Source organism: Doryrhamphus excisus, chromosome 22 (genome assembly GCF_030265055.1).
Source record: "Doryrhamphus excisus isolate RoL2022-K1 chromosome 22, RoL_Dexc_1.0, whole genome shotgun sequence".
Taxonomy (NCBI): domain Eukaryota; kingdom Metazoa; phylum Chordata; class Actinopteri; order Syngnathiformes; family Syngnathidae; genus Doryrhamphus; species Doryrhamphus excisus.
In genome coordinates, this window is record NC_080487.1 from 1,418,724 (window position 1) to 1,443,205 (window position 24,482).

The 24,482-nt window shown below is 43.1% G+C and overlaps 1 protein-coding gene across 2 annotated transcripts in view; it reads left to right on the top strand.

Annotated features, from left to right (window-relative positions):
• Positions 1-24,482, top strand: part of LOC131109827 (gap junction delta-3 protein-like) — a 41,533-nt gene that overhangs the window by 14,878 nt on the left and 2,173 nt on the right. Inside the window, exons 3-4 of one of the 2 annotated variants that reach the window (XM_058062207.1) lie at positions 4,255-4,345; positions 21,736-21,848. The gene's annotated coding sequence lies outside the window, so the exon portion shown is untranslated. Of the gene's footprint in view, positions 1-4,254; positions 4,346-21,735; positions 22,353-24,482 lie in introns of those variants that run through there. The other variant, XM_058062206.1, reaches the window with a different exon arrangement.

Sequence of the window (24,482 nt, forward strand, 5' to 3'; positions counted from 1 at the left end):
AAACACCCCCACCGTCCTACGTGCCCGCATGTGTGCTAGCGTGCACGCTGACATTTGACACAACTTCATTTAAAACTCTATATTAAATTCAGTCAGATTTTTTTTTTTTTTGCATGACAGAAAATAATTGAGAAGCACTGATGTAGATTGGGCTACACGGTGGATGAGTGGTTGGCCCGTAGGTCTCACAGCTCGGAAACCCGAGTTCAATTCCACTCTCGGCCATCTCTATGTGGAGTTTGCATGTTCTCCCCGTGCATGCGTGGGTTTTTTTCCGGGTACTCCGGTTTCCTCCCACATTCCAAAAACATGCTAGGTTAATTAGCCACTCCAAATTGTCCATAGGTATGAATGTGAGTGTGAATGGTTGTTTGTCTATATGTGCCCTGTGATTGGCTGGCCACCAATATATTATTTACAACATATTGCGCAACTGCGGGGTCTTGAGACACATGCTAACTCGCAAACCAGAGAGCTAGCGACCTAAACGGTAGCCTTCGAGTTATTTCCTTTCAACTTAAATAGCCAAAAACTTACCACTTCCACACGGATAGGGAGGATAACTATTAAGAGTTATTTAACCTTTAACATTAATGAACATGAATCAAACGTAATATTTTTTTCTGGGTACATGATACCATACAGCATCCATATCAAACTAGAGCGGGCCGCACTGACATTGAACTTTCATATCAAGGCGGGGGCCTCAAACTAGTGTCCTGCGGGCCACATTTGGCCCGCGAGCCTCATGTTTGAGACCCTTGATGTAGATCTACATGATCAAAAATAGCTGAAAGTTGCACAAAAAATTAGTGCATTATGCAGGAATTATCATAAAAAAAAATTGTGAAAATATGTTGATAAAAATGCTATATTTTGCATAAATAATAACAAAATTGCCTAAAATTCTACTAAAGTCTTGATAGAACAGACAAGTTTTTTTTATAATAGACGGTATCAAAGCCGACGCCTTTGAATGATAGCATACAGTCGATGCAGCACTTTGACTTAGTCGACGGTGACTTAGTCCAAACACACACACTTAGTCACTGAGAGCAAGCCGGTCCAGACAGAGTGGCATCGCGTGACTGAGGCTTCACACCTCTCTTTCGCTCTTTCACCCAGCGAGAGCATGAAAATCCCTCATGCACAGTCATGTGAGAAGTGTGTGTGTGTGTGTGTGTGTGTGTGCGTGTCTGGCAGGCTGCGGCTCGAGCTCGCCGCGACCTTGTTTGGCCTCTCTATTTGTCATTTACACACTAACAGTACAGTGCGCACGCACTCGCAGGAATAACTGCAGCCGCGCGTTCCTTCACGCGGCGCTCGCCGCCGTGTCAGCAGACAACATGTCCGTCCAAATGAATTGTTTGTTGACTTTACTGCTTTAGTTTATGTGCAAAAAGGCGGCCAAGGCTCCAAGCCTTTTATATTGTGCTCTCCAGCGTCTCTGTGACACTTTTATTGTCTCTGGTGGCTTTCCTCTCGGGCTTCAGGTCCAAGTGATGCAACACCAAGGTGTGGGCCGCTAATGCTAAACAATCACTCTTCAATGATCTCACTAGAAGTAGCTTGTTTTCTTCTTCTACCCGCAGGCCGCTTATTATAATGGCTAGCCTGTGGCCAGATGGTCCACTGAGCTGTTCCCAGGGTTAAGCGTGGCTGCATGCCACACTTTGCCATGGTGTCCGGCTTTCCCAGGATGCACTCGTAAATGTTGTTATTCCCAGGGCAATGTGCGCAGCTGGCACGGAAAGATGCTATGTAGTGACTGCCTGTCATAATACTGTACAGTACGGTTTGGAACGCCGCTGGATTTCAAGGGGGGTGTTTTGGGAGAAATTATGCCCAATGTTGTGACTGCTGTACTTTGTAATACAGTAGATATATACAGTAGATATAGGAGTTGGTAATAAATTAATAAAGTCTTTGGAGAGCTAATGGTTAAGTGGTTTGGAGCTACCGGCTGGAGACCCCTGACTTACCCTGACGTGGATGAACCCACCGGTGGAGCTCGGGAGAAGCCAAACACGTGGCAACTTCGCCTGCCTGAGAATGACCACTCATTGTCGGACACACTTTGTCAGAAGCAATGGAGTTAGCCGGATAATGTTCATGAAAACGATCCCGTGTCAAATGCTGTTGACAGAGTAGCAGAGCTTGGGGGGTGGGGGGGGGGGTGTAATGAAGCCCGCCTCTCTGTGACATCACAAAGGAACAGTTTTGCCACGCCCTCTGAAACCGTGTTTTGTTACTCACATGTAACTCATCAATAACTGTCAATCACGAGTCCAGTTTGGATTTGAAATGGTTCCGTTCCAATCGCCTTGCAACTTTAAATGTGACGCAAGAAAAGTTTGGAACGCGGCTGGATTTCAAGGGGGATGTTTTGGGAGAAATTATGCCCAATGTTTTGACTGCTGCACTTTCTAATACAGTAGATAAATACAGTAGATATAGAAGTTGGTAATAAACGAATAAAGTCTTTGGAGAGCTAATTGTAAAGTGGTTTGGAGACCCCTGACTTACCATGGATGGACCCACCGTTGGTGCAGTGGAGCTCGGGAGAAGCCGGACATGCGGCAACCTCGCCTACCTAAAGAATGACCACTCATTGTCGGACACACTTTGCCAGAAGCGGTGGAGTTTGCCGGATAATGTTCATGAAAACGGTCCCGTGTCAAATGAAAAGTTTGGAACGCAGCTGGAGCTCGGGAGAAGCCGGACATGTGGCCCGAGAAGGAGCACTCATTGTCGGACACACTTTGTCAGAAATGGTGGAGTTTGCCGGATAATGTTCATGAAAACGATCCTGTGTCAAATGCTGTTGACAGAGTAGCAGAGCTTGGGGGGGTGCGAGGGGGGCGGGGGCAGAGAGCCTACAGCCACACCCATAATGAAGCCCGCTCCTTTGTGACATCACAAAGGAACAGTTTTGCAACACCCTCTGAAACCGTGTTTTGTTACTCACATGTAACTCATCAATAACTGTCAATCACGAGTCCAGTTTGGATTTGAAATGGTTCCGTAACCAATCGACCAATCAAGAGACGGCAGTGTGTTTAGCATACTGTACAACTGTAGCCAATGAAAAGTGTGCTGGAAGCCGGGGGGGGGGGGGGTACGGTTATTTTGGTACTGTTTTGATGGGGATGAGGGTGGGGGCTAATGGGTGTAGGCATGTCTGGGGGTGGGTGAGGGCAGAGGGTTGGGGTTGCCAGCTGTGTGGGATCACTTTCAGGATTGTAAACATGGCGGGGGGTGGGGGAGGGGGGAGTGAGGGAGGGAGGGGTGGGACACCCCCGCCCCCCTCCTCCCCTGCCCCCCGCACTCAGCAGCTCTGAAAGGTGGCCCTTTTGAAATAGTCGAGCCTATGTGTGCGCCATTAGCCCCCACCACCCTCACATATTGCCCCCCCCCCCCCCCCGCCCCCTCCCAACACCCCTCCTTTCCTCTCGGTGTTTCCTGTTGAGCTGGCTAGACTCTTTGACAGATTTACAACTCTGGGGTCAAAGTTTTCTGACAGCAGCAGATAAATCTTACACCGACCCTCACCCCCACGCCCCCCACCCCTTTCCCTGCTTCGCCCTCACCTGATAAAAAGACACACAGCCGCCCCCAGCCCCCCGCCCCCACTACCACATCCTCTTTCATGTGTCATGTGTCTTTTTTGTGGAAGTTGTGTGTACACACCTATGTGCAGGAACATATGTATGAGGACGCCGGCGTTTATGTGTTTTGGAGGGGGAGGGGGGGCAACCAAGTGGAGGGTTAGGGGCTTGTTTTGCAGCTCACAGAAAGAATGCAGGATATTGTTCTTCAACCATAAAGGCAGGCTTTTCTCCTTTGGCCCTTTTGAGGAGGACATTTTTAAGGCCCCACGCTTGATTACTGTGCCCCCCCCCCACCTCTCTGTAAGATCCCCCCCCCCCACCAACAAGACATAATTCATACACTTTCCATTTTTTACTCCCACTTTATGTGCTCTGAATCCACTCTCGAGGCGCCAAGAGAAGTATCGGCTTTAATTTGTTTTGGGGTGTGAGGCTAGATAATAGCACTTTGCAGTCTCCAGCCAAATAATATACCCCCCCCCCCCACACCCCAACCCCATTTAAGTGTATTTGTCATTCATCACATTGACCCCCCTCCCTCTTGCTGATAAGATATGATCTGCATTGGTGAGCTAATGTGAAGATGAATGATGTGCTCGGAAGTTGACTATTTGGATTTATTATTTTTTTTTTTACCTTTCAGGACCTGCAGTGATTGGCGGGGAAAAAAAACACACCCGATATTTATACCGTAGATGATCATCAGGCATGGGGGACAAAACTACACATTCACGGTAAGTTGACGCATCGCTTAAATCAACTACTACGACTACATGGGTAGCGCTAAATATAACACATCATAAATGCCCGCAAGGCATGCCGGGTAGTGTAGCTGCAACCACAATTTGACCTGACAAGAGTATGTTAACTCCTACCGCTTTGCTTCTCTGACAACCTCCTCGATATATGTTGCAATCAAGCAAAAATGCGACAAACAGAAATTACCCAGCATGCCTTGCGGAGGGAATATACTGCATGGCGTGGGTGTTTGTAGATATTCATTTGCATAGCCACATTTTGTTACAGGGTTACAAGCTACAGATTGCATCGGACTATTTTGGAAATAGTGGCGGGCTACGGTTTTGATGTTAAAAGGTTTAAAGTAGTATGACTGTAGTACTCTAAAGTGGTCACCAGGTGTCACTAGTGTTGCTTTAATGTTTTACAAACTTTTACCATCAGTAACTGTTACATTTGTTCACTTCCTGCTTTCATAATATAGTTATACAATACCATATTGTATAGCACATTATGACTTGCGCTAAATTTTGAGTATTAACAGTGTAAAGGTGACTGTAGGGGTGCTATATCATGTCTACGGAGCTCTAATAATGTTAAAAACCACATGTAGGAGGTGGTAAACAGCTTTTTTTAAATGATCTAACTACAAAAATATTCGATTTATGAATAATATACATGTAACCTTGTTAGTAAAGTCAGACTATTACAAGAAAATAGTCATCATTTTCCGAGTAACATCATCATATTACCAGAATCATTCAAATACATTTGGAACACAAAATAAAAATATATTACAGCTATGAAAATGGGTACCAAAGTAACTATCAATATCGTGATTTGTATGGCACATCATGACTTGTGCTAAATATTGATATTAACACTGTAAAGGTGACTGTAGGGGTGCTATTTCATGTCTAGAGGGCTCTAATAATGTTAAAAAACACATGTAGGAGGTCGTAAACAGCTTTTTTTTAATGATCTAACTACAAAAATATTTGATTTATGAATAATATACATGTCACCTTGTTGGTAAAGTCAGACTATTACAAGAAATAATTTTCCGAGTAACATCATCATATTATCAGAATCATTCAAATACATTTGGAACACAAAAGAAAAACATATTACAGTTATGAAAATGGGTACCAAAGTAACTATCAATATAGTGATATGTATGGCACATTATGACTTGCGCTAAATATTGAGTATTAACACTGTAAAGGTGACTGTAGGGGTGCTATTTCATGTCTAGAGGGCTCTAATAATGTTAAAAAACACATGTAGGAGGTCGTAAACAGCTTTTTTTTAATGATCTAACTACAAAAATATTTGATTTATGAATAATATACATGTCACCTTGTTGGTAAAGTCAGACTATTACAAGAAATAATTTTCCGAGTAACATCATCATATTATCAGAATCATTCAAATACATTTGGAACACAAAAGAAAAACATATTACAGTTATGAAAATGGGTACCAAAGTAACTATCAATATAGTGATATGTATGGCACATTATGACTTGCGCTAAATATTGAGTATTAACACTGTAAAGGTGACTGTAGGGGTGCTATTTCATGTCTAGAGGGCTCTAATAATGTTAAAAAACCACATGTAGGAGGTCGTAAACAGCTTTTTTTTAATGATCTAACTACAAAAATATTCGATTTATGAATAATATACATGTCGCCTTGTTGGTAAAGTCAGACTATTACAAGAAATAATTTTCCGAGTAACATCATCATATTACCAGAATCATTCAAATACATTTGGAACACAAAATAAAAATATATTACAGCTATGAAAATGGGTACCAAAGTAACTGTCAATATAGTGATATGTATAGCACATTATGACTTGCGCTAAATATTGAGTATTAACAGTGTAAAGGTGACTGTAGGGGTTCTATTTCATGTCTAGAGGGCTCTAATAATGTTAAAAACCACGTGTAGGAGGTCGTAAACAGCTTTTTTTTATGATTTAACTACAAAAATATTCAATTTATGAATATTATACATGTAACCTTGTTGGTAAAGTCAGACTATTACAAGAAAATAGTCATCCTTTTTCGAGTAACATCATCATATTACCAGAATCATTCAAATACATTTGGAACACAAAATAAAAATATATTACAGCTATGAAAATGGGTACCAAAGTAACTATCAATATCGTGATTTGTATGGCACATCATGACTTGCGCTAAATATTGATATTAACACTGTAAAGGTGACTGTAGGGGTGCTATTTCATGTCTAGAGGGCTCTAATAATGTTAAAAAACACATGTAGGAGGTTGTAAACAGCTTTTTTTTATGATTTAACTACAAAAATATTCAATTTATGAATAATATACATGTAACTTCAATGTAAAGTCAGACTATTACAAGAAATAATTTTCCAAGTAACATCATCATATTACCAGAATCATTCAAATACATTTGGACCACAAAAGAAAAACATATTACAGTTATGAAAAAATTGGAAACTAAAAAAAGTCCCCCCCCTCACACACTGACGGGGGCCTTGCTTGTAGGTCATATGAAATTTGTGGCGTCCTTGTCCGGGATAATAACCTGCATACATCACATGCACTTTACTGTATGAAGAGAGACCTTGGTTCAGCCTTGCCGTGTGTACTGGATATCCTTCACGCTGCTGTTTTATTAAATGAACAACACACTTTTCCTCCAACCTTGCAAATCACCACCTCATTTCCTGTCATTTTAAAGCTAACAGTCAAATCATATCCTGTTTATATACACCCCGGGACGGGCGGACATCCCCCACTACACACACATTTTCCCTCGATGGGGCTCGATCGATAGGCGTGATTGATCGGCCGGTGCACCGCGGACAGCCAGCGCTGATCAATGTTCGCTTGGCCGACGGCGGCCGCTCGTACATCACTGTCATAGAAATAAGTGTGAGTGAGTTTTATATCATATCACTTGTGATAGATAGACATTTGACGCATTTTTTTTGCCACATAAAAAGGTCAGATAAGAAAGCTTATTAGGGAAAATAGTCCAGAAGATTGAAACAAACTGTGGCAAAAATATTCTATCTGGCCGGGTAGGTTGCTAGTGGGGCGTTCAAACCTTTTCCACTTTGGGACGGATACTGAAAAATGCAAGAATGCAATATTTTCTACTGCATTTCAGCGTTACGATAGAAGTGAAAAAGCACATTATTTGTATTAGTATTTGCTCTTTTTTCCTTTCCATCCATCCATTTTTTATACTGCTTATCCTCAATGTGGTCGTATGTGGGGTATGCTGGAGCCTATCCCAGCTGACTCTGGGTTTACATTTTCTTCACATAATAATATGACCTTATTTCTGTAATATTTTTAATGTATTAATATATTTATAATATATTTAAATATTAAATATATTAATACATTGATATATTTATAATAGTAAATATATAAATATATTTAATATTTAATAGATTTTGTAATTCCCATAATATTATAACTTTTTCCCCCAACCCAATTTTGTTAAAAAAATACAACTTTATAAAAAAAATGACAAAATCCAAATAAATTATTAAAAAATATTTTTCATTCCAGGTTATATCTCACCTCTCGCCTGAAGTTAGCTGGAATTCTAAAATTTCTGCTAATTTTTCCCATTTTGATGTCCTCAACCTAATTGTCTAAAATGCATAACTTTATGTTTTGTTGCTCCTAATATTATGACTTTGAAAAAATACATTAAAAATACAAAACAATAGTAGGTAATATTTCCATTTTATGCTAATAAAATGATGTTATTTATCCTCATAATATGACAACATTATATTTATAATATATTTAAATATTAAATATATTAATATATTTTTAATATATTTTGTAATTCCCATAATATTATGATTTTTCCCCCAACCTAATTTTGTAAAAAAATACAACTTTATAAAAAAATGACAAAATCCAAATAAATTATTAAAAAATATTTTTAATTCCAGCTTATATCTCACCTCTCGACCGAAGTTAGCTGGGATTCTAAAATTTCTGCTAATTTTTCCCATTTTGATGTCCAACCCAATTGTCTAAAATGCATAACTTTATGTTTTTTTGCTCCTAATATTATGACTTTGAAAAAAATACATTAAAAATAAAAAAAATTGTAGGTAATATTTCCATTTTATGCTAATAAAAGGGTTATTTACCCTCATAATGTGACAACATTATTCTTGTAAAATTTGAGTTTTTTCTTGTAAAATTACCATCGAATTTTCCATTTTTGTTGTGATGGACCTCAAATGGCCCCCGGACTCAACTTTGGACACCCCTGGTTTAACCCCTTAATACCCTTCGGCACAGTATCAGGAAACAATGGAGTCGATGAAGTGGCGTCAAGGTTCTCCAAATCTTTGAAAGATCTTTTAGTTTTATCCAGTTTAGAACATAAAACATGTCACAAACGGCCCCCTTTTATTTTTGGAGGATGTGGCAATGGGTGGAAGGGTTTGGACACCCGTGGTCCAACACACCCAACACACACACACACACCCAACACACACACACGGCTATGTACGCAAGTGCGTCAGATATTGCGAAAAATCCCACTCCTTGTGAAACACTCCAAACGCTGCTGCAGTGTACACTTTTTCAAGTGGTGACCTTGAATTCTTAAGAGGCCCCCGTGGCAGAGCTTTGGCCCTCAGTGCTCTTCACACGTCAGTGCTGCCGAGCCACTCGGTGATAACACAGCCAGCACAATAACAAGCACTAAAAAGCAAAAAAAAAAAAAAAGATCAAAATTGAGGCAAATTGGGGGTGGAATCGTTGCATCTCCGGGGAAATCTTATCATCGTGAAATGAGGAAGAGAACGGCATGGTGGGATCTGAGGTATCGGGGGGGGGGGGCTTAAGGGGATTAACAAACGAACAAACCTGTTGTCCTCTCGTCCTCTTCTCTTCTTTTTTTTTGCACACGAGACATGCTCTGAATATTCTAGTCCTCACGTAACCTCTGTGGAGTTTTTATAGTGATCTATGTTTCGCCAAGCTGTCTTCAAAACCTCTTGGCTGCCTTCCCCGCTTCGATTTTTAAACCCTCTCCTCCGTCCTGTGTTTTCTCACAGTTGAGGTAAAGATGGAGAGAAAGGACGGAGAAGTTTGAGTGGATTTTTATGTCGCTCTCCTTATGCTATTAGGACCACACTGAAAGAATAGCCATTTTGAAGTTGCAATTCATACAATGAAGTATAGTATCACATGATAAAAGATGGCTTGTGTAGCATTATAGAGCGTGCATACAGGGTTGCTAATAGCTGTTTCCCACTACAATTAGTGGCCATGTTAGACATTACCGATGCAGTAGAAAAACTGCTAAAATACTAAATACTACAATGATACTGTCCAGTCTCTACTTCCGGATCAGATTCGGGATCAAACACGTATCAACTCCTATACCGTTGGCATAAACCCTTTTATTCACTCATGAGTGTGACCAACCACAAACCGTTTTCACAGGAACCACAAAATCCAAAGAAATACAGCTGAATAGGTGCAGATTCTGGAAGATCTAGAAAGCTTTCTGTGCTGGTTATTGTGTGTAGCTGCTCTACAGGAGTCCACAACCTTTTCTCGTAACTTCATTCATTCATTAATTTTCTGCCGCTTATCCTCACGAGGGTCGCGGAAGAATGCTGGAGCCTATCCCAGCTGTCTTCAAGCGAGAGGCGGGGTACACCCTGGACTGGTGGCCAGCCAATCCCAGGGCACATATAGACAAACAACCATTCACACTCACATTCATACCTATGGACAATTTGGAGTGGCTAATTAACCTAGCATGTTTTTGGAATGTGGGAGGAAACCGGAGTACCCGGAGAAAACTCCACACAGAGATGGCCGAGGGTGGAATTGAACTCGGGTCTCAAAGCTGTGAGGTCTGCGTGCTAACCACTCGACCACCGTGCAGCCCTTCTCGTAACTTTCATTAATTCATTCATTTTCTACCGCTTTTTCCTCACGAGGGTCGCGGGGGGTGCTGGAGCCTATCCCAGCTGTCTTCAAGCGAGAGGCGGTGTACACCCTGGACTGGTGGCCAGCCAATCACAGGGCACATATAGACAAACAACCATTCACACTCACATTCATACCTATGGACAATTTGGAGTGGCTAATTAACCTAGCATGTTTTTGGAATGTGGGAGGAAACCGGAGTACCCGGAGATAACTCCACACAGAGATGGCCGAGGGTGGAATTGAACTCGGGTCTCAAAGCTGTGAGGTCTGCGTGCTAACCACTCTACCACCGCGCAGCCCTTCTCGTAACTTATTCCTTGTAATTTGACTAAATTTGTGTAATTTCAGTGTAGCTCTAATACTTCATTTGTGCTGCGTCACCCGTAACGTCATGTGACAGGCCGAGTTTCCACTCCAACAAACCCGTGACAGGAAGTGAGCGGTAGAGTGAAGGGTAGGTAAAATATTTTCACAACTAATGACATGCAGCCACTTCATCCACGCCCCCTTCAGGGTTGGCGCTCTATGAATGATCGGGTGACCTTTGAGAGTCAACCTTGATGTTAACGTTGCATCATTTGTTTGCCGTCGCCACAAATGGCATTGGGAGGGGCGGGGAGGGGGGGTGGGGCAACAATATCCAGAAAGAGAGCATAGTCTGTAATCCCGAAACTAGGACAGTCACTGTCTAGAAACGTGGAGTCATGTTCCCATTTCTAGCCATTCCCTGGAGGAGTTCACTGGCCCCCTTAGGGGGGCTGGGTTCGATTCACCGTTTGATTCCCGTGTGTGTGCGTGGTTTCTCTCCGGGTACTCCGGTTTCCTCCCACATTCCAAAAACATGCTAGGTTAATTAGCCACTCCAAATTGTCCATCGGTATGAATGTGAGTGTGAATGGTTGTTTGTCTATATGTGCCCTGTGATTGGCTGGCCACCCGTCCAGCGTGTACCCCGCCTCTCGCCCCAAGACAGCTGGGATAGGCTCCAGCATCACCGCGACCCTCGTGAGGATAAGCGGTAGAAAATGAATGAATTAATGAATATTACATTTTAGGGCTACACGGTGGACGAGTGGTTAACACACAGGCCTCACAGCTAGGAGACCCGAGTTCAATTCCACCCTCGGCCATCTCTGTGTGGAGTTTGCATGTTCTCCCCGTGCATGCGTGGGTTTTCTCTGGGTACTCCGGTTTCCTCCCACATTCCAAAAACATGCTAGGTTAATTAGCCACTCCAAATTGTCCATCGGTATGAATGTGAGTGTGAATGGTTGTTTGTCTATGTTCTCCAGCAGATATTAGCAGCTGTGTGTTGGACAGGCAGTCAAGCTCAAGCGTCGCAAAAGAACCACGACCCACTAAAAAACGATCTGTGACTCACGTTTGGGTTGTGAGCCACCAGTTGAGAATCCCTGGTCGAAAGAAGAACAACTATGAGAATGCTACATTCATGCTAACTACTTAAGCGGCTTCTCTGGGTGGCGTTGTTGCAGCAACTGACAAGAGGAGTTCAGAACTTCGACAATATTGAAAATATTGAAAAAAATCAAGTTAGTCACTGAATTTATTCTTATTTTTCTTGTCATCATGTTTTTTTTATACATTTTCCCATGATAATATTATAAATAGTGCAGACAACACAACTCATTGACAATTTATGATACAACTGAAAACCTGAACTGAAACTAAATAAATGTTTAACGACCGAGTTGACATACCAACAAAGCTGGCAAGTCACTTGTTGCTAGGCAGAGTTCAGACCTCAGTCACAAGCAAAAACGTGGACGTGTATTAAATGCAAAAATCCATGCGACTACAAGACATAATGCCATGTAGTGTCCCTAGAACTACAATGATGGTGTGTTCATGCTAAAGGATGGCGACTCGGAACATTTTTCGGACTTGTCAGAAGCTGCGCACGGACGCTCTGTGTATCATCCATCTGTTTTGGCTGGAGAAGCATTGGCTTGCAGAGGAGAACACGGAGCCTTGCGTGGACATCTGCCAGCCTACCTACGCCTTCCCTCTGCCGACCCATTAGCATCATGTGGCGGCTGGCGCCCATCCAAGCAGGACAGTGTGACCTTAATCTGACTGCCTGTCACTGAGCTCCAAACACATCTGGTCAAGTCCAGATGCAGCGGCCCACGGCGGCCTCCTCCCCGCTCCCGTGGTGGGCGTGTTCGTCCCTGCGTGTTGTAACAGGCTCCTTGCAATATGCAGGTTAGTTCGAACCCGGCTGATCATCTCAATTGAGTTTTTTTTAACGTCTCCGGTGGAAATATATTAAAAATCACTACGCGTTTATGCCGACATCACCATGGATAGCTACTTTTAATCTATCTATGTTGTGGATAATGCTTCATAACTTGCTGCGTTTACTTCAGCCTCTTTACAAGATGCCTTCACTAACCTATTTCACCAATCTCTTTCGGCTTTTCCCTTCAGGAGTTGCCACAGCAAATCAATCTCCTCCATCACCGTGGATAGCTACTTTTAATATATCTATGTTGTGGATAATGCTTCATAACATGCTGCGTATACTTCAGCCTCTTTACAAGATGCCTTCACGAACTTATTTCACCAATCTTCTTTCTCTTTCGGCTTTTCCTTTCAGGAGTCGCCACAGCAAATCAATCTCCTCCATCCAACCCTGCCTTCCGCATCTGTCTCTCTCACACCATCTATCCTCATGTCCTCCTTCGCTACATCCAGAAACCTCCTCTTTGGTCTTCCTCTACGCCTCCTTCTACCAATATATTCACGATCTCTCCTCTGGACATGTCCCAACCATCTCAGTCTGGCCTAAAGGACTTTATCTCCAAAGCCTCTGATGTACTCATTTCTGATCCTATCCATCCTGGTCACTCCCAATGAGAACCTCAGTATCTGTGGTACTGTCTCGAGACCAAACAACATGGCTGGTCTCACCACAGTTTTGTATACCTTTCCTTTCATTTTAGCTGTACCACTGCTTTTGTTGCTGTATGCGTGGGCTTAGGACAGAGGCTTGTGGAACGCCGTTTTCCTGTCATTGTGGCAGATATCTGATTACCCAGTGTCATTAATGTTATCATTGTAGACATTAGTGTTTGGTAGCCCGGGCACCTCCAATCACATGCTAACATCTCATCCTGACTCACCACTCTATGTAGACATCACTTCCTGTTTTGTCACAACAAGACCTGCTGAACATTTTAGTCCATGATATTTGATCTTTTTTTGGGAATTCTCTTGTGCTATTTGGAATTTTAACCGATGACATTTGAGTAAGTCGCATGTGCGAGTAGCGTGAATAACGAGCTTATCATAAAGCCTGCAGGTTTCTAATCAGACTTTAAGGGGCCAGACAAGCCAGCTCGGCGTTAGATGATACTCGGCAATCACCTAAACCAGGAAGAGGTGCTGAAACCACCCATCCTGTGTGAAGGAAGAGCTGCCGTTGCTTTACACGGAATGCCTACACCGGATACACAACATCATCTTGCACGGTTGCCGCGAATCACTTGACACAAGCACTCATCCCCCAATTATAACCGGGCTCCTTGCGACGACACGGCGAGCTGATGAGCATATCAAGTGTGTCACTTCACAGTTTAGACTACTGCCGGAGGGAGGGAGGGAGGGAAGGAGGGAGGAAGGGAGCAGGATGTGTTTATGGAGTTTCCCTGCCAGCACATTGTGTGTTTGTGTACCTGAACACTGACACCTCATTCTGTTGTCTTTTCACCAGGGGACAGAATCAGTACATTCCCGGGAATGGATTCAAGTGAAAGGGAAAGTTCATTTGTTTTCTACCGCTTATCCTCACGAGGGTCGTGGGGGGTGCTGGAGCCTATCCCAGCTGTCTTCGGTACACCCCTACATCACAGGGCACATATAGACAAACAACCATTCACACTCACATTCATACCTATGGACAATTTGGAGTGGCTAATTAACCTAGCATGTTTTTGGAATGTGGGAGGAAACCGGAGTACCCGGAGAAAACCCACGCATGCACGGGGAGAACATGCAAACTCCACACAGAGGTGGCAGAGAGTGGAATTGAACTCGGGTCTCCTAGCTGTGAGGCCTGTGTGCTAACCACTAGACCGCCTTGCAGCCCTAAAATGTAATTTAGGGGGGGGGTTGCTGGAGCCTATCCCAGCTGTCTTTGGTACACCCCTACATCACAGGGCACATATAGACAAACAACCATTCACACTCACATTCATACCTATGGACAATTTGGAGTGGCTAATTAACCTAGCATGTTTTTGGAATGTGGGAGGAAACCGGAGTACCCGGAAAAAAACCCACACATGCACGGGGAGAACATGCAAACTCCACATAGAGATGGCCGAGAGTGGAATTGAACTCGGGTCCCCTAGCTGTGAGGCCTGTGTGCTAACCACTTGACCGCCATGCAGCCCTAAAATGTAATTTAGGAGGGGGGGTGCTGGAGCCTACCCCAGCTGTCTCGACTCCGGTCCTGATCTGTCTTGGGACTTTCGCCACTTGCTAGGTGCTACCATGCTAACTGTTAGCATGTTAGCATTTTTACTCCTGTTTCAAGGCCTATATGTACATGATACGATGTAGGAATGCTTTAGGACAGTCTTGGCACTTTTGATGCTACAAAGCTAATTGTTAGCATTTTAGCTAATTTCCTTAGTTCAAAAGGCGAAAACAGATATAGCATGATGTAAGGACATTGTAGGACAGTCTTGCACTTTCGCAATACAGTGCCATCTTGCTGGGTAGTAGAATGCTAACAGTTAGCATGTTAGCTTTTTTTGCTAAATTCTTCATGTCTATATTCTAACACATTGCATTGTTCGCCGGCATCGCACAGCCGACACCGGGCCCGAGTTTTATGGCAAAATTCAGCAGGAATTTTCTAGTTACTTCATATTGTTGTTTATTTAATATCAATTTCTTGTATTGATATTATAATTATTGGTAATTTTTTGTTAATTGAATGTGTGAAGACAACGATATTCGCTGATACTATTTTGGCTTCTTTTGCTGATATTCTTCTCGCTCATTGATCGAAAAGCCATATAAAAATATCAAATAATTCTTTTGAACATTCATTCATTTTCTACCGTTTATTCTCACGAGGGTCACAGGGGGTGCTGGAGCCTATCCCAGCTGTCTTGGGGACTGGTGGTCAGCCAATCACAGGGCACATATAGACAATCAACCAGAACATGCAAACTCCACACAGAGATGGCCGAGGGTGGAATCGAACTCGGTTCTCCAAGCTGTGAGGTCTGCACACTGAAAGGGAAAGTAAAAATGTAAATGATCAGGGATTTGTGGAAAAGTTTGTTTCTGTGAAGGAATAATATTCAATTCCAGAAACTTCTTCTTTCCTTTTTACGGGCTTCCATTTCCACTAAATTAGTGCCCAGGGTTTTAATTGCAGTTTATAAAGCTCATTTATTGGTGCAGGAGTCCGTGTGTGTGTAATCTGGCATCCAGCAAGGCAGCACAAGTGCGTTCCAAACCTCTCTGTGGTTTTGCGTTTCTTTTTTTTTCTCGTCTTTACCCAATTCCTTTCTTTGAACACTACAATGTTGCTGTGTTTCAACCGTACACGCTGCTGTTTTTATAGCGAATTAGCGCGTCTCTACCCAGCGTCTGCTTTGTCGTCTTGAAATCAGGCCTCCCTTCGGTGAGCGCGTGCCAGCAGCCACACATCCACCATACGGACGCTCGGATTTAAGCCATTGTCCGGTCAATATTGTTTTATTGCTGCGACTGCCGGGGAAGAATGGAAGCTGTTCACGACCCGCGTTCATTCTCTCACTTTGCCCAAATTTCTCTTTCACTTCCCCTCTGTCTCTTCTCGCGTGGCATTTCGCCTTCACCCTGGGGGCTAATTAAAGCTTAATTACATTTGTTGGAATTGATTTGTGATTTAGTCTTTCCTCTGTTGTTCCAGCTCACTGGCCCCCGTAGAAATGTCATTAATGCGCCATTATTTTCACGGGCGGCCTAATTAAAGGGACATACTCCCCGGGTTTCCTCTGATGAGATGGGGAGGAAGAAGGGGGAACATGTTCGCATCTGGCACCCCAGTGATCCAAAATGGGAGACTCGGCGGTGGTGTAACTTAACCCTTGTGTATATCCGAGGGTTGCGCATTCAATGACGGTGCCAGGGGGTTGTTTGGGAAAGATGTCTAGTCATGCTTTATGGCGGGACATTATCATATGACATGGTTGTTTGGGATGGATGCCCAGGAGGGAATCGTATTCATTGCTGCTTTCTCTTCATCTTTGCCAGCTTTAGCAGAAGCTAACATGGAAGCCAGGAGGTACCGTAAGTCTCGCATATGGAGCCAGAACACTTTCAGTCATTTGGTTTCCATTTAACATAAACACCCGAGGGGGGGGACATGCAAGGCCTGGCTCGATTAACAAAACAACAACACCCACCTGTGCTTCCAAAGCTCGCTCATAAACGGACACATTTGCATAGAAAAAGTTGAAATCCAGATGTTGAACATGTGGAGGTACACGCTAAATCTACTTTCTGTCTCATAGTGAAGACAAGTGCGCAGGGGAATTCAATGGCCAGACTGCATACCAGGAAAAGTACAGTTTGCAATGTTATAAATCTCATATGTATTATCAATTTTACTATAAAGCAGTACAGTAATATCTCCTTATTGTGGTTTATTGGTTCCATCATCGGTGAATTACCACAAAGTGCGATTCTTTCATAGTTGGAGCACAGAAAACCTGTTTACAACCTTCTAAATATGTTTTTTTTAACATTACTAGAGCCCTCTACATATGAAATAACACCCCTATAGTCACGTTTACACTGTAAAGGTCTTTGAATGCGTCTCCTGAATGCCTTATATATGTATTTTAGGCCATTTAGCTATATTTATGCTTAAAAATTCTAAATTTTTATATTTTTTTCTATTACTTAATAATGTCGGATCAATACTGAAATATTGGTACTTCTGATACCAGCTCTTTATATTCTAAAAAATATATATTTTTTTCTATTTTACTTATTTTCGTCAAGGAACGATGTTTCATAGTTGATATTGCTGTTGCCGCAGGACTACCCGGCATGTTCTGCGGGCACCTGTTGATCACAGTTAAAGTTACATGGTATGTTTAGGACTTTGTTGTTGTACCGACGTAGTAGCCGTTGTTGATTTATGTGACGTGTTAACACGCTGTGGACGTTATTTGTGTTATTTTGTTGCACCGTGAGTAAGTACGTCATTCTGTTTGATGGCCACAACGTTATAGCAGTGGTCACTGGTTGCTAGGCAGATAACCAACCTCGTGGCCTCAATGCAAATATGCTGAGTTGGTTTGAATGTGCAGGAACAGGAACAGAACCAGATTAGGATTGTGTGAGAAGCTTGTGTATTCATTTTTCAACTGAATTACAACTCTGTATTAAATATGAATTATGAAAAAAACTGGTACCTTTTCCAGTACATTCCCAGTACCATGGATGGTCGCTTTGGCAGCCTTAATTTAAAGCTAAGACCAAAAATATATTCATTTCTGTAACCGGGGTTTTAATATTGAGGCCTATTCCACGCTAAGCTAAGCACTGACTGCTTGATGTTGTTTACTTACATAAAGCCGGAATATGTCTTTAAAAACATGTCCACACTCATCATGCATGAAGCACATCTTCATTCTTTTTTAGAAATTTTTAAAAAAAAGTAGGAGGATAAGCAGCAGCAAATGAGTTGGCAGTTGTTTGCGCTTCTTTTAAAGCACAGCTCATTTCCTTCGGGAGCCTTGTGGAGAGAGATGGGGGTGGTGGGGGGGGTGCTTAAAAGCGAGTGGGGGGGTGGGGGTGGGGGGGGGTTGCGGTGCATCTACTACATGTGGAAGCTCAAAGCAGTAACAAGCTTTCCCAGCCTGCTGTGGCCTCACATGGCCTCACGCTGTATCCTGCTAGAGCCTCTCTTCCTCTGACTGCTGCCATGTTATCCCACTGGTGGCTTTACGTTATGGTTGGTACTGTATGTATGTAAGTACGTATATACTATTTCTAACTATATATAGTTACCATAGTTTATACTGTCTCATAATTAGACTTGTTGTTCATTTTGGGTTCTGTTCATCATCATTCATGTGACTAGAGAATGAGTAGTTTTGCTTTCTTTGGTTTTATTGTAGAAGTTATAAATGAATTCATTGATTCATTTTCTTGGCATGATTTTCCATGGGATGGTGTCACGATGTGGCACAGCGGTCTAGTGGTTAGCGTGCGGACCTCACAGCTAGGAGACCAGGGTTCAATTCCACTCTCGGCTATCTCTGTGTGGAGTTTGAATGTTCTCCCCGTGCATGCGTGGGTTTTTTTCGGGTACTCCGGTTTCCTCCCACATTCCAAAAACATTCCATAGGTGTGAATGTGAGTGTGAATGGTTGTTTGTCTATATGTGCCCTGTGATTGGCTGGCCACCAGTCCAGGGTGTACCCCGCCTCTCGCCCGAAGACAGCTGGGATAGGCTCCAACAACCCCCGCGACCCTCATGAGGATAAGCGGTAGAAAATGAATGAATGAATGAATATTACATTTTAGGGCTGCATGGCGGACGAGTGGTTAGCACACAGGCCTCACAGCTAGGAGACCCGAGTTCAATTCCACTCTCGGCTATCTCTGTGTGGAGTTTGCATGTTCTCCTCGTGCATGCGTGGGTTTTCTCCGGGTACTCCGGTTTCCTCCCACATTCCAAAAACATGCTAGGTTAATTAGCCACTCCAAATTGTCCATAGGTATGAATGTGAGTGTGAATGGTTGTTTGTCTATATGTGCCCTGTGATTGGCTGGCCACCAGTCCAGGGTGTACCCCGCCTCTCAAAGCCCAAAGACAGCTGGGATAGGCTCCAGCACCCCACGCGAACAAAAAAGAAATAGTGAGACGAACTTCAATCAGCGTCAAGAAAAAAACTGTGTTTGATTTTGGAGATTCCACTGTAATTTGTTTTTTTTTTGTACAGACTAATCCTTTGATGCACATTGAACGCACCTCAACGAACCTCAAAAAACATCCACTTTGAGACCATTTTTGTATAACAGATGACTGCAACTTGTTTTGTTATTTTTTATCATCAAAGCTGACCGTTATCATTGTATCCGGTTATTAAAATTGATAACATATCCACTTTAGGCGCCATTGCATGGGACCCAGGGAAGTCCACAGAGAAGCCCACACTCGTCGAACAATTCAGCGTTGCGGTGCATTTGGGCCTGGCGTGTCCTTAGTTGTGGCCAACTTATGTAAAGACTTGTTGAGTGACTGGAAGGTGAAGAGGTGCCAAGGTTTGGTGGTCAATCACCATCCGCTGTGGATTTTTTCCATTCCTCCTGTCTGCCGTTTAAAGCCGCACGTATTTATTTCAAACTCCCGACAGCCAACTATTCATCACGCTGCATTTTATTACTTTGTCATCCAAAGTATAAAGAGAAAAAAAAACAAACTGTCACTGTACTTTGCTGCATGTTTGAACACCGAAATGAAAAATAACATAACAGCATGATAACATGATATACGGGCACTTGAAAGTACCACCATTGTTTCTGGATACCTGATTTTCAAGTTAGTTCTTATTACGGCGACGGAGATGAGGACATGGTATCGGTTGCATGGAAACGGTTAGCAAAGCCCCCCCAAAAAAGCTACCTTTTGAACTACAAAAGGCGTACATTGAAATAACACTACACGTGATACCTACCACATGGGGAAGCCTTAAAACCAGGGGTGCTCATTAAGTCGATCGCGAGCTACTGGTCGATCGCTGGTTGATCGCGGCGTGACATTAAAAAAAATATCATCCCAGCATCAATGCCGTCACTTGATTGACATACAGGGCAGCCATTCAGATGACAACTGAATGTTGCCCTTCGGGCGACCAATCAAATCAAACGACGTCTCTAAGTGCAGCAGAACTTACGATGTCAGCCTATCATCCATCCCCGTTACTTGATTGACATACAGGACAACCAATCAGATGACAACTGAATTTTGACCTTTAGGTCACCGCTCATGCGTAAACAACGATGCAAAGTGCTAAGCTAGTCGGCGAATTGCGTCAGATTTTAAAGCCCTCGCTAAAGTTTATGGTCACTAAAATGAGTCAAGGAGCTGGACCAAGTAAAAAGGCAAAAAACATATCACTTCCATACGGATATGGAATATTATACGGATATTATCCATGACTGATAAACATTTGGAAGTGTGCTTGAGGCTGGCCATCAGCAGCTACTGTCCGGACTATGCATCCCTGGCTGGTTCAATTCAGTGCAAGTCATCAAAGTAAACTCAGGTAATTACAAAAAATGTTAATAGTTAATTATGTGTGTTTTGCAATATTGGCTCATTTGGTTATGTAAGGTACATCAACATACATTGTACGTACAAATAATAATAATAGATGTTTTGCATTTTTGTAGTGGGTAGATCATTTTGACTCGGTCATTTTAAAAGTAGCTCGCATGCTGAAAAAGTGTGAGCACCCCTGACTTAAAACCATCCCCACCTATAATATCACCTGCAAGAGAGAAAGCCATTATAAAGTTTCATTTTCTTCCTTCTCATTTTCCTCTCATTTTTTCCCCTCCTGGATAAAAAAAAAAAAAAAGGATGATTTTTCAAACCTCTGACAGCCGAGTCTTTCGCAGGATTTAGTCCATCTGAAAACATGTGGTAAGCCTTGTGGAATGTTTCAAATGATTCCCAGATGTGGCTTGCAGACAGGTTTAACCCGTTCTTTTCCGGATCAACAGCAAAGAGGAGAAATAGTTTTGGAGAAAAATCTGAGCAATATAAAAAAAAAAAACAAAAAACGTTTAGCCGCTATTACGGACAAGTTGAGTTACTTTCGGTGTGTTGGGGACCGTTGAGTTGTACTTGAATGCAATTTGCGGTAATGTCATCGTATGCTAGATTACTCAATGCATCGCTTTTTTGTTCCAGATGACTCAGCATTTGCAGGGTTCCGGCAAAGGACGACAAATCAATTTTTATAATGAATAAAGTGACACTTTCCTCACTTTATTGCTTTTCCTTCTGCAAAATCAGATCTGTCATGTATGCGTTCATTTACTGCAATACTTGAGAGATGTATTACAATCTGCTGATGTTTAAAAAAAAAAAAAAAAAAATGATTCCTTTATGCCTCATTTTCACCGTGTTTGCATGTTGCATTAAGTCGCAGACTTCAAAGTTGGGTGATGGATTATTGTTACTGGAGGAACACCCCCAAAGATGGCAATTTGGAGATAGGGAGGGAGGGCAACAGAGGAGCCAAACTATTAAAAACAGGGTGGAGAAATGAGCAACAAACTCAAGTGAACCCATCCTCCTCTTTTTTTTTACTCTTCCCTCCCTCTCTCTCTCTCTCTCTCTTTCTCTCTCACCAGCCCAGCCATCTATGACGTCCTGCATACCCGCCAGGCTGCCAACCAGCATACTGGAGATGCTGCCAGTAAATTGGACTCCCATTATCTGCATACATCATACACACCAACACTTGGTAAGATTACAGTGTGAAGCTGTGCAGATATGTATTGTTTACCGTTGAACCCCCTCCACCTATGAACGCTACTACACTAGTACAGTAAACCTCGGATATATCGGACTCGGATATATCGGAAATTCGCTCACAACGGACAGATAAAAAAGAACCGATTTTTCTGTAATGCATTTCCAATAAAAATTCCTTGCATATATCGGATTTTTTATAACGGATTTGGCCTATTTCGGACAAAATCTCCAGTCCCGTTCATTCATTCATTTTCTACCGCTTTTCCTCACGAGGGTCGCGGGGGGTGCTGGAGCCTATCCCAGAGCCTGGCCTGCGTGCTAATCACTCGTCCACTGTGCAGTCCACTTTGTGGATCATTTGTATAGTAAATTTGTTCATTCATTCATTCATTTTCTACGGTCGCGGAGGGTGCTGGAGCCTATCCCAGCTGTCTTCTGGTCATACGTAAGGCGGGGTACACCCTAGACTGGTCGCCAGCCAATCACAGGGCACATATAGACAAACAACCATTCACACTCACATTCATACCTATGGACAATTTGGAGTCGCTAATTAACCTAGCATGTTTTTGGAATGTGGGAGGAAACCGGAGTACCCGGAGAAAACCCACGCATGCACGGGGAGAACATGTAAAGATGAGATGCCCGAGGGTGGGATTGAACCCTGGTCTCCTAGCTGTGAGGTCTGCGCGCTAACCCCTAGACCCCCGTCGTTCCGATGCATTTCCATGAAATTTCCCTCGCATATATCGGATGGCCGCATCGTGGCGCTCCGATTCGCCGAATCGTGACAGGCCGCTATACGACGTCATTTGCAGCGTTTGCAGCGTTGCCTGCGCGTCCAGGTACATTGGAAACATAGTCAAGGAAGTGCCTTTTTATAACGAATAAAATCCGATTTACGCATATACCGAATATAAATCCGATATATGCGTAAAACGGACATTTTCCGGTACACGCATATATAACGGATTTCGCTTATAACGGACAAAACCAGTGGGAACAATTGAATCCGATATATCCGAGGTTTACTGTAGTAATAGTTTCTGGTACCAGGGACAAAGGAAGTGCAGGTGCGCTCCCAAGCTACACAAGCTAATAATAAGTTGTTCCTGCAGTCTCATTTATTAGTGTCATTTACTGACATTTAGGAAAACTGGTAAGGTTGCACGAAGGGACACCCCCACAACCGACCCCCCCTCCCTCATCGGTGGTAAATGAGTCTGATTGAAAGAATTGATCGCACTAACAGCTAATGTTACAACACTTGTGGATTTTCACAATTTCAGGACCGTAAGGTCTTCTTAGAAGCAAAGGGGGTCTTGTAAGGAACCTTGTAAAATTACACACACAGCAGCAACTCTGCATGAGGGGCAAGGGGGCGGTGGTGGGGGGGGGGGGGGAGGGGACCCAACCAGAACCGACTTCCAGTTCCTCGGGACAATGACTTGAGTATATTCATACAGTCTGGTGGGCATGACTGGCAAAGTGAGTACACCCCTCCCATTTTATTATATCTTATTCATTCGTTTTCTACCGCTTATCCTCACGAGGGTCGCGGGGGATGCTGGAGCCTATCCCAGCTGTCTCTTTTTTGTCAGATTAAAATGAACAAAGCATTATTAGATCCCTGTAGACATGACAAAACACGACTATAGTCACATTTATACTTTTTTTTATTTACATTAACATATTGCGCAACTGCAGGGTCTCGAGACACATGCTAACTCGCAAACTAGAGAGCTAGCGACCTAAACGGTAGCCTTCAAGTTATTTCCTTTAAACTTAAATAGCCAAAAACTTACCACTTCCACACGGATAGGGAGGATAACTATTAACAGTTATTTAACCTTTAACATGAACATTAATGAAACGTAATAATTTTTTCTGGGTACATGATACCATACAGCATCCATATCAAACTTGCGCAAGGCCGCACTAACATTAAACTTTCATATGAAGGCGGGGGCCGCAAACTAGTGTCCTGCGGGCCACATTTGGCCCGCGGGCCACATGTTTGAGACCAGGAACTATCTGTGCTGCTGCATGCATACACCATCCTACTATGTGTATTACCTACAAATACTGCTGTCAGGCATGTCTGTCACTCGTTGCCACGCTCTCCAAACAGCATCGGGGTCTTTGAAACGTGTCCAAATTGCAATTCTCCGTCGTGTTGCCAAACGCATGGCAAAAAAGTGCCTCCCGGGACATCATGTCAAGCTTGACAGGTTGAAGATTTGCTGGCATCCCAGAGGGAGACGGCGTGTGTTTGGGGGGGGTGTCTATGTAAAGCATTAAATTAAACCAGCATCACAAAGGTTGCGCGGTGCATGGCAACATTTACTCACAATAGAGTGGAGCTGTTTCAGACATTAAGATTCAAACCACAGTAACTTGCAGCTGGATTGAGGAGACCCTGGAGGTCTTGGTAGTCACTGCAACGTATATGTGTGATATCACGCTACATGAAAACACGCCACACATATGTTGTATAGTTACCGCAAGTGAATAAGACCATTCAAAAAATCCATTCAGGATTCCATTACGATTCCAGCAACCTCCATCCGTGGAGTTACTTCCGCATGCCTGTGTGTCCCATTTCACCTCCCCCTCACGGACC